At 40.2% G+C, this 10415-nt stretch overlaps 1 pseudogene; it reads right to left on the bottom strand.

The window, feature by feature from the left end:
- Positions 1–4268: 4268 nt before the first annotated feature.
- Positions 4269–8296, bottom strand: LOC104452288 (annotated as a pseudogene).
- Between the last annotated feature and the right edge of the window lie 2119 nt (positions 8297–10415).

Raw genomic sequence — 10415 nt, 5'->3', positions numbered from 1 at the left:
TTTTTTGGACCAAACCATGAAGTTTGTCATCAGGCCTACGTTGCTATACTGCAACACTCACATGGTTATTGTTATAAGCGTAGTAAAAATCCAATACTTTCATTCGAAAGGATCGTCATAAGAGAGTTCAAGTCTGAACCCATCAATATATCCAATTGAACTCATCTTCTCTCGAAAGCTTAAGTCAATGAGTTATTGCCAACTATGATATATAAATTACTCAATACCACATCAATTTTTTCGATGTGAAAGTTCTCTAAGATAATTTACATGTTCATCATAATACTTAGCACACTAGACCAAAGAGAAATCCTTGTACCACCAAGCTCTCAACACATTTGCATTTGACTTGTAAAACAGAACAAGGCCTGATTTTCCATATTCGATAAAATAATATATATTATGTTTCTCTGTGTGCGCGCACGCGCAAGAGAGATTGATACTCCATAGTACCTTTCACTGGTGACATTCACGTAGGCCGTGTCTCCCGTACGGACGGACAATGCCGGCCCCAGAAAGCTGTCGTTCACCGTCAACATGCTCTTCTTCATTGTGCACAGCCTCGTGAAGTTGGTCTCTCTCAGCTACACACGCGCACAAACATCATTAAACATCCCCAATAGACAAAAGCAGAACAAATGACAATGATCACACCGAAAACAAGCTGCAAAAAGGACGAGTAAAGAACAAGCGAAACGTCCAAACTTACGACGAAGGTGTAGTAATGGTCCTCGCCTTGAGCCAGAGGGAGGAGCAACAACAATGCACCCAGCAGAGTAAGAAGCCATCGGAGCTCGCATAGAGAAGGACCCATTTTGCCCCCTCGCGTTTCAATCCCTACTCTGTCACTGATATCGAACTACGTCAGGTACAGAAACGGCTCGCTCCTTCATAACTCTCTCTCTCTCTCTCTCACACACACACACACATATATGAGGGCATTTTGAGGTATGATAAAAATATTAAAGAAAAGTTTCAAACAAGGGCCTAAAGTACCCTCATATTCTCAAATAAAGGCTTAAAATAAACCTTTGTTTCAAATAAAAACCTGAAGTCCCATCATTTTCTTATATAAGAACCCTAAGTGAATTTTATTTCAATTAAGGATTTGAAGTGGTTATATTGATTTTAAAGAAGGCATTAGCTTTTCAATTGATCGATGACATTTTTATTATTTACCTTTTTGAATTTCTTTCTTTCTTAATTCCTTTCATTCTTTTGTTTTTTTGTTTTTTTTTTTTTTTTTTTTTTTGGTTTTCTCTTTCTTCTTCATTGATGGCTAGTCCCAATCACCAGCGATGCCCAAAGAGAGCTGAACAAGGGTCGCCCTTGCCCTAGGCGAGGCTGCCCTCATTGGCCATAAGCGAGGCCGTTGCCAACAGCTAGCAAGGGATGGCCTCACCTGGCTAAGGCCGCCTTTAAATCCACAAGAGAGGGCTGACCCTTGGCAAATCTAGGCTAGGGTCATCTCACTAGATCTAGGCAAGGATCACCAAAAAGACTAAAGAAAAAAATAAAAGAATAGAGAAAGGAAAAATAAAAATAAATAAAATTAAAGTTGTCTTTTGACAAAAATATCTTTGATCGGTCGGAATATTTAGCCAACCAACCACTAGCAAGGTCAGTCATTATTTGAAATATTGTTTAAGCTTTTATTTAAGAAAATGAATGTACTTCAAGTCCTTTTTGAAATTTATCCCAATATTAATACCATAGATATTGAAGGATCTTCCTAAAAGAGCTCACAATTTTATGAATGATTTTTCATATTACTTAATTTACAGATTGTACATGCTTATAAAGAGAATAAAAAATACAATCTTTGACAGACCAAGAATTATGGAATACCAACTTATCTATAGTTGGTATGCTAATATGAAATTTAAAAAGATATCAAAAAGATTTCATATTCAAAAAATAATATCGAAAAAGATTTCATATCTTAACACTTTTGTGGACGTTTCCAGATCCATGCATGGTACGGGTAACGAGTTCAAGACTATTAGGTACGGCCACATGCATGTTGAACTCTTGGTGCATGAGCAACGCTAGCTAAAATCACTAAAAATGGTAAAAAGTGCCTATTAAATTTTTTTGAATATTGAAAAAGGACATGTTTCAAGGAAGCGGCACACTTCATATGAAAATATTTATATTATTAGGGAATATTTCTCTAAAAGTAATTATTTATATTGCTTAAAATAATTAGATAATGAAATTTATTTTCATTATCGACAATAATTTATATCTTATTTTTTTGTGGATGATAAGAATATTTTTAGTTAATTTATTTTAGTAAGCAATGATTGTTTGTCTTCGTAAACAAATTATGTCTCAATTGACTGAATTAAAAAGTTTAGAATTGAATTGATCAACATATAATAAGTTTATGACCTTTTTTTAAACATTCTTTTTCCTTTATGGTGGTAGCAAAATGGTATTTTGTTTGTAGTTCCTGTGACAGGGTTTTGGCAGCCGACTGCGACGTTTTGTGGATTCCATTTTAAGCTTCATTTTTAATGAAATCTCCTATCTACTGACAAGAAAAGAGTGAAATCGTAAAAAAGAAGGGGAAAACGTTGTTCAAATTACTTTGATCTCATAACAAAGGTGTATCATATAAATAACTATGCTAACGATAAGGAGGCACAATACAGTGAGGCTTTAATTTACCTTTCGAAAGTACAGAATCCTGGTCTATGTAGTAGCATAAGTTGCTGCTCAATCTTAATTACCCGTCGACCAGAAATGGCGATGAACCGACGGAGGACATAGCCCCATTCATTATCCGATTGCCAACCGGTGGTCCAGACAAGATGCAGCTAAAACTACATCAGGATCAGCCCAGTCCATGGTTTGTCGAGGGTCGACTGAGGTTAAAGAAAAGGCTCGGCATAGATTTAGGAGTCTGTGAGAGTCGTATGTGGATGAGAGTCCCACGAACGGTAACAAGGGGTTTGCGCCTATACGTGTAGTGTGGTAGTTGGGCCTACCTACCATTGGTCCAGGGCTACCCACCAATCCATTACCCAGATTTGACCTGATACGACATCACCGGTGCTCAATCTAGTGGCTCTCGTGAGTCTTGCTTGTTTAAAAATCCAGGAAATTAGGCTTTATAGTAAGCAAATTTCACAATGAGACCATGGAGAGCTGTATTTAAGCAACCATCAATTCCCAAGAAAATCCTAGTGACATCGCAAAGAGGAGAACACCCTCTTAACCATACTGAATGCATGATAAACTTAATAGGGATTAAATTTGACACTAGGACACTTGGAGCGCTAAAAATTGGCATAAAGGGACACTTAAGTGCCAAAAGTTATGAAAATGACATTTAAGTATCAAAATTGAAGCAAAATTGATCAATTAGGTGCCAACGGCAAGAAAATCCAGCCAAAACGCTGATATGACAATTTTCCAACGAGCTTAATGCAAAACAACGTCGTTTTATATGCTAATGTGACTAAACGTGCCAAAACGACGTCTTTTTTATGTTGACGTAGTAAATAATTAAAATAATAATTAATTGAATTAAATTAAAAACAAATTTATTAGTTAATTTATATATTTAATTTATTTATTAAAAAAGGAGGGGGAGGGGGAGGGGGAGGGGGAGGGAGGAAGTCGGCGGCCCGTCGCTGGAAAGGTGGGGAGGGTCGGTCGAGGTCGCCGAGTCTAGGCCGAGCCGTCGAGCCCTAGCTAGGGCCCAGCAACCCCGGTGACCAATGACGAGGGCTTGCATGCCCTCCCCAGATCCGGCGAGGGTTGCCGGCCCTCGCGACTAGGCCAAGGGCCGCCGCCACTTCCCAAGATCCGGTGAGGGTCGTTAGCCCTCACCACCGTTAGCTAGGGTCACCGAGCCCCGACCATGGCTTGACGGCCCGACCAACGCTCCCCCACCTTTTCGACGATGGTGGGGAGGCGGCGCGGCGGCAAGAGTTGAGCCCTCAGCCGCCGGCCGCCTCCTCTTCCTCCCCACCTCCTGTTTTTTTTTTTTTAAATTAATTAATTTGTTTTAAATTTAATTAAATTAATTTTTATATTAAAATTCGAATTATACAAAAATGACGTTATTTTTGTGTATGTTTTTGCTGAGTTAGCCTTCCGACAAGCCACATAAGCGAGAAAATTAATAAAAAAAATTGCCACATAGAATTTCCGACGGGATTCGCCGGATGTGACACTCAAGTATCCTAATTTTCATAAAAAGTGGCACTTAAATATCCATTTCGTAAGTTTTGGCAAGTATATCTTTGTGTCAAGTTTTAGCACTTTGGGCGTTCTTTTGCTGTTAAATTTACAGGGAAATCAAAAGGGGCGTTGATAAAAGGAGGCATATATTGAGGCGGCAGCCACGTGCAGATCACCACGGTGTTGCCGTTGTTCACGACGAGCACGGTGTCCATCCCCCAGGTCGTATGTCTTTCCAGATGACAGTGTTGGAACCATACGCCTGCGAATTCAATTCCTCACGTTATAGCCGCACCAATCGGTACGAACAGACAACGTCAATGCACGAAAATACAAGACGGAGATCTTATGGATAGTATTATCGAAAGGATCGTGAGCTTACCAGGATTGTCCGCGATGAATCTAATCATAAGCCGTCCACTTTTAGGAACTCCGAACGTGTTCACCTTAGGTGGGTCGACGAGGTTATACGTCTTCAGATCGGTATTATTGTCGAAATTCCCCCATCCCATCCCGACCACGTAGAAGCTGTAGCCGTGATGGTGCCTCGGATGGTTCTCAGGAGCGCCAAGGTTAGTCCCTTGGAATATGATTTCAACGGCGGCACAGTAATCTATCATCTTCACCGTCGTATCCAGATATGGGTACAGCGAGATGTTGCTGACATCTTCTGTGAAATTGAAGAAGTATGTGGTTTGTCCGGGAAGGTAGCATTGTAAACTCCAGGCAAGCTCCTGCTCGATAATCCAATACAATAATTATCAACTAATTACCAGAAAGATGGTTGAGTAGTTATTCTCAAAAGACAAGCACAATTAGCCCTAATCAAGTTAGTCAACACCAGTAGTAGGCTTGAAGTATGTCCATCTTTGGTGTCTGGAAACTTATGTTGTTCAAGCTTGCAGCTAGTCTATTCCCATTTGGTCCTGCACACGATGCATTACAGCAATTTATCTGATTCACGGAGACGGTAATGAAAATCCTCTTGTTGATCTCCTTCAGGACATTGACCGGATGAGCTCCGCTTGCCAGGCTCCGGAACCGGACTGTGAAGTTCATGGCAGCGTACTTGTCGTTCTAGGCTGGTAGCGCCCGAAAAAAGGAAACGGCAGGGGTGTGTAGTTGCCTCTGTATTGAAGAATCGCTGTGGTTGTGGTGTTGTCAAATGAGGCCGTGGTATCGGCAAACGGGCTTCCGGCCTTGTAATAGTGGCTTTGCTCCTAGTTCGCCGTCGGTAGGACATCCATCGTCTGCCCCGGAGTGATCATAATGTAGCTAGTCTTTATGGGCTTCAACTGTGCAGCATCCATCCCAACAACCGTAAGACTGTGGTTCGCAATCCCCAAAAACATCTCTTCGTTCATCACAACATTAACTATTCGAAGGAGCTATGTCTTACCATAATTGACCATTAGACGAAACATGCTATCTACAAATGAAGAAAAGGACTAGCTATGTAAATCCATTTGCAGTCAGTATGAAATTAGTAAACACTTTTAATACTCCTGGAGAAATCAATAGACAATAATTTCTTACTGCTAGAACAATTATAGAGATCTCCAGGTTGGCCATTGTTTGTAAAAGCATCCGATGTATTAGGATCCCCACCAGTTGCGATGGCCTCCTCGATTATAGCCATAACATCGCCTTTGAACCATGATGCTGCCAACATCCATTGATTGTAAATGTGTTATGTCTTCGCCATTCCATCGAAGAAAAAATCATAAGAAAGTGAAAATTGAGCAAGGTGACTTGCTTGGTGGGTCATCGATGTATTTTAGGGTCACTGAACTTCAGTTTCTATCAACCAGAACACTAAATTTTCTATCGATAATTCGCTCGAGAATCGACTGGAGGACAAAAAATTGAAATTCAGGGGACCCAAATGAAAGTGTGCCCCGAAGTACCATGACTATTTACTCGTGGCTTAAACCTGGATTTGAGTGTTAACTACTGTGGTAGAGATAGACTAAGTTATGAAAGAACAAGGTAAAAGGGGTATACCAAGAACTATGGTATCTTCAGCATGAGGCCTGGGATACGGATAAGAGGTACCAATAGCTGTAAAATGATGATGGCATCGTGGACAGTGGCTTGTGACCAGTCACTGTAAGCATGCCACCACAATCTTTCTTCATCGGTCGTAAAATTGATTTACTGCAGAAAGCCAGTTCTGTGCTGGATAGGGTACTCTGATGTTTTCTAGTCCATCGGACCACGGATTTCTCGGTTCCCTGACTCCATGCCTGGTAAACGAAGTTAGAGAGAAGCAACCTTTAATAGCGGTAAATAAATTCACCCATTTGCAGTCACAGCTAACACTTAACCAGGTCCCATTCGACAATTATGTGCTGGCTGTTTGATCTGTTTGGTTTTCCTCGTGGGGAGTCTCGGTGGATGACCCATACAAAACCCTTGATCAAGCCAATGTAGCTGGACATCAAAACTCCATTTCGAGAACAAATAGTGACAGTTTCTTTAACGGTCAATAAAAATAATCCTGAGTGCAACATATACATGTAATTTCATCATTGACAAACCCTCAAACCAAGTGGATCCTACCTAAAATTGATATTAATCACACAAGAATGTGCTAGATCTTTCTATGTGATGAAATAACCGTGAAAATTTGAGACGAATATGACAATAGATGAGCAATTACTTCACGGGCTAATGTTAGAATCAATCTCAAAATACAAAAGTCAGGTCACCTGATCTGGACCAAGATGACAGAGAAGAAATAGATCAAAAGTGATTATGTCATCCATGATCAATTAGTTTGACTGTCCAAAGAAAATTTCCATGAATGGTTCCGTGTGTGATTGATTCGCAGGTTGGTAGAATCGAATAAGTCAATTTCACGTACCAATGAATGGTGATGCCGTATTCTCCACGGTTGCGAACATTGACAAAGACGGTGTCTCCCTTGTGAACTCGAATCTCCGGCCCAGGAAAGCTGCCATTGACTGTCAACACGCTCTTCGTTCTACATGGCCTCGCGAAGTTGGCCTCCTTCAGCTACATGTTTTCATCCCATAGTTCAACCGATTAGGGTTTAACAGATATAGTAATATACGTCTGCAAATGAATCCAAACTACTCCACATTCGAATTTCTTTTTCTACCATTTTCATTAGTCCATGAAAAATATGTCTTAAGTTTTTTAGGAATCAAACTTGGAACAACAAATTGGACAGAAAGCGGCACTTCTCCTTTTTATGAAAATTATTCATTTCCCCTTTTTAGCAACATGGGTTTTCATGTGACTTGACCATTTGAGATTGAAAGGCACTATGGAAGAAAAGTTGTCAATTTGAATTCCAAGTTGGGTTTTGGCTTATTCCGATAATTATATTAAGACACTAAACTGAGAGTTTTTTACTAATTTTATAAATAATATTCGTTAGTATAGTATTGAATAGATTTTTTTTTTACCCCAATGACGTGTTGACGACCCTAGGTTTGCCAAATAAAGAGTCTTCAATATGGAGCAAAACTTCTGAAAGTTTTGGAATAATAGCTGCTCTAAATGAATTTTTGAGAGATTTTCTTGGGACATCATTGAAAATTTAAAACTTAAGATATTGAAACAGTTACGAAAAGCCAAAATCTTATGATAGACTGATCTATCCATAAATATAGACATGAAAGTACAAAATTCATTTGAAAAGCGATGTGACGAAGCCAACCGACGAATCATATGAACACACAACAAAAGCATATCAAATCTCTTTTTGAATCAACTTGATGAATCAATCATTTTACTTTCGTCATTGTCCTATTTGAATATGCCACGTGTATTTTGAGTGTTCGGATTGATTAAGTAGATTACAATAGTCTATACACACCATCTCTACAGATATGACATCTTTTTCAGAAAAAAAAAAATCATCTTTTATCTAAAAGAGCTTTAAAAAATGTGGCATCTCTTGATTATGATTTGAGGCTAAAAAACTGTTAAAATAAAAGCTAAAAGAAAGGTGAACGATAAAGAGTCTTGCTACGAAATCGTAATAGTGGACCTTGCCTTGAGCATTGCAGAGGAGCTCTCTACTCTCAAGAACCAAGCAAAGTAACATCATAATACTTTCCTGCGACCCCATTTCAGTTTTGTTTCTTTGCCTTCTCAACTCAAGTGCGATGGAGGTCCTCTCTCTCTCTCTGTCTCGTGACTTCGATGTCGAAACTACTCGGGTCATTGTGTATTTATAGTGCTCGTCTCTATTTCCTAAGCAAACTTTTTACACCTAGAAGAATGTGGAAGAAGAGGAGTGCAGCTGCAGCTTGCGGGACCCATTAACCCCTTTTGAATCCACAAATATCCGCATAGGAAGAATTATTGTTTATCCTCTTACTTGGTCTAGGTTCTATTCAAGCCTGGTTCTACGTAGCAGCATTGACTATGCCATAATCCCGATTGATTAGTTATGAATCGAATTTGATACACATGCATAAACATCGTAAACGAAAACTTGTAATTCCTCGCACCAACACCAACCTTGTGTCCTGGCAACAATGTCTTTCCATAACCATAGCCAACCACACCTATTAGAGAGCCAGGTGACCAGAGTAAATGGATGCGACCGAGATCAATCCGTAGTGTGTTGCCGGATGACGTGTAGACTGACGTGGATATCTTTGACTTTGCAAGCTTCACATCACTGGCCTGGAGCTACGGATGGAAGCACCGAAGCAGGATGAGCTTTTCCAATAGTTGATTTTTAAGGATCCAGTTCAATATGGAGGTGATTGCGGCCTCCAAAAGGCCTAGATAAGGAGCGGCTTCCATCAAGGATGGCAAATGGAGTAGAAATGGACCAAATTGTGCATCAAACGAGAAGAGAAGAGAACGATTCTAAAATATCTATGTGAATACTAAAATTAACTATGAATGCACCTTTTGATATAACGGCAAACTTTACTTTGGACCTACTAGAATAATTAACCTTCTCGGGAAATGTCTGCATGTATGCCAAAAGACAAAATCGCGAAACTCGAAATGGGATAGAGCAAAGCGAACAATAATTGAGTGAGTTAATTTAAGATGTCACGACATGATATTTGAGTGGTATACCCCACCTCCCCTAGTAGGTTTATGGATCGAGGACAAACCACGGAGGAGTTGGTGAGCTTGTAACAACTAGACGACATTATGTGCAAAAAACTGAAGCCAAACTAGCGATGGCATCCCTAAGATATCACGCTCCGCAACTTCCAATTCCCATCTGCCTCAATGCCGGCATGCCCAACCATTTACTGCATTTCAAGAATGCCCATCTCTTCGAATATCCCACAAAAAGAAAAAAAGAAAAGCCCCGGCATTCCATTACACCTGGAGCCCGTGCACGCATTCATTGTCTACGCCTCGACTCCGATGATTCGAGCGCAAAATGAACCGTAAAGATGGCCCAAAAAAAAAAAAAAAAAATACCAAAAGACAAAGGATACGGACCATTTGATCGATTGACGAGGGACCCACGAGAAAATCTGCTAAATTCAATGAACCCACATAAATTAAATCGACCATCGAGCTCACCAAGTGATCGTGCCAAGCAGGGAGAAGCTTCACTGGAGCTCCAAGAGTTCAGAATCATCCTATCTCGCTCGTAGTTGGTCATCATCGGTCTGGGCTGAAAATTGAGCACTTGAAGTTGGCTAATGCAGATATCGGGCCCAAATATTTGGGCCCTTGGGCGGGGCCCATTAGATGTTCAATATAGTTTTACATTTCCCCTTCGCATTCTCATAAACACTTGTAATCCTCTCTTCGTCCTTGTGCATTGAGCAAGGCTTCAAACGATAAAGCGAATGTAGACAACTGAAACTTCCGTGATGGCGAGATTCGGTACTTCAATTTAACATGTTCTTTTAGGGAATAACAGAAAAAATGAAGGTCAATGGCTCAACAGGAACTAGAAATTCGTGCTATTCGATGTTCGGATGCGATGATCGGAAGGTTTATGGTCGGGAAAACTCGGACAAACCACTAAATAAGAAATTAGACTCGACGTGGCTAGCATTAACAGTGGATATGATTTTGTAAGTGCCATTTTTATCGTCATCGTCAACCTCCGATCATCACCGATCACAAGAACATGGCCAGCAGCCTTCAACTCTGGCTATTACCATTTTTCGAATGTTAACCTATGACCACGACATACTAACATAATCCCGAGATGAAGATGCAAAAGGAAACCATCATGTTTCCAGAGAATCCATAAG

This window comes from Eucalyptus grandis, chromosome 6, assembly GCF_016545825.1.
Source record: "Eucalyptus grandis isolate ANBG69807.140 chromosome 6, ASM1654582v1, whole genome shotgun sequence".
In the NCBI taxonomy this organism is placed as follows: Eukaryota; Viridiplantae; Streptophyta; class Magnoliopsida; order Myrtales; family Myrtaceae; genus Eucalyptus; species Eucalyptus grandis.
This window is presented reverse-complemented; position numbering and strand designations above follow the sequence as displayed.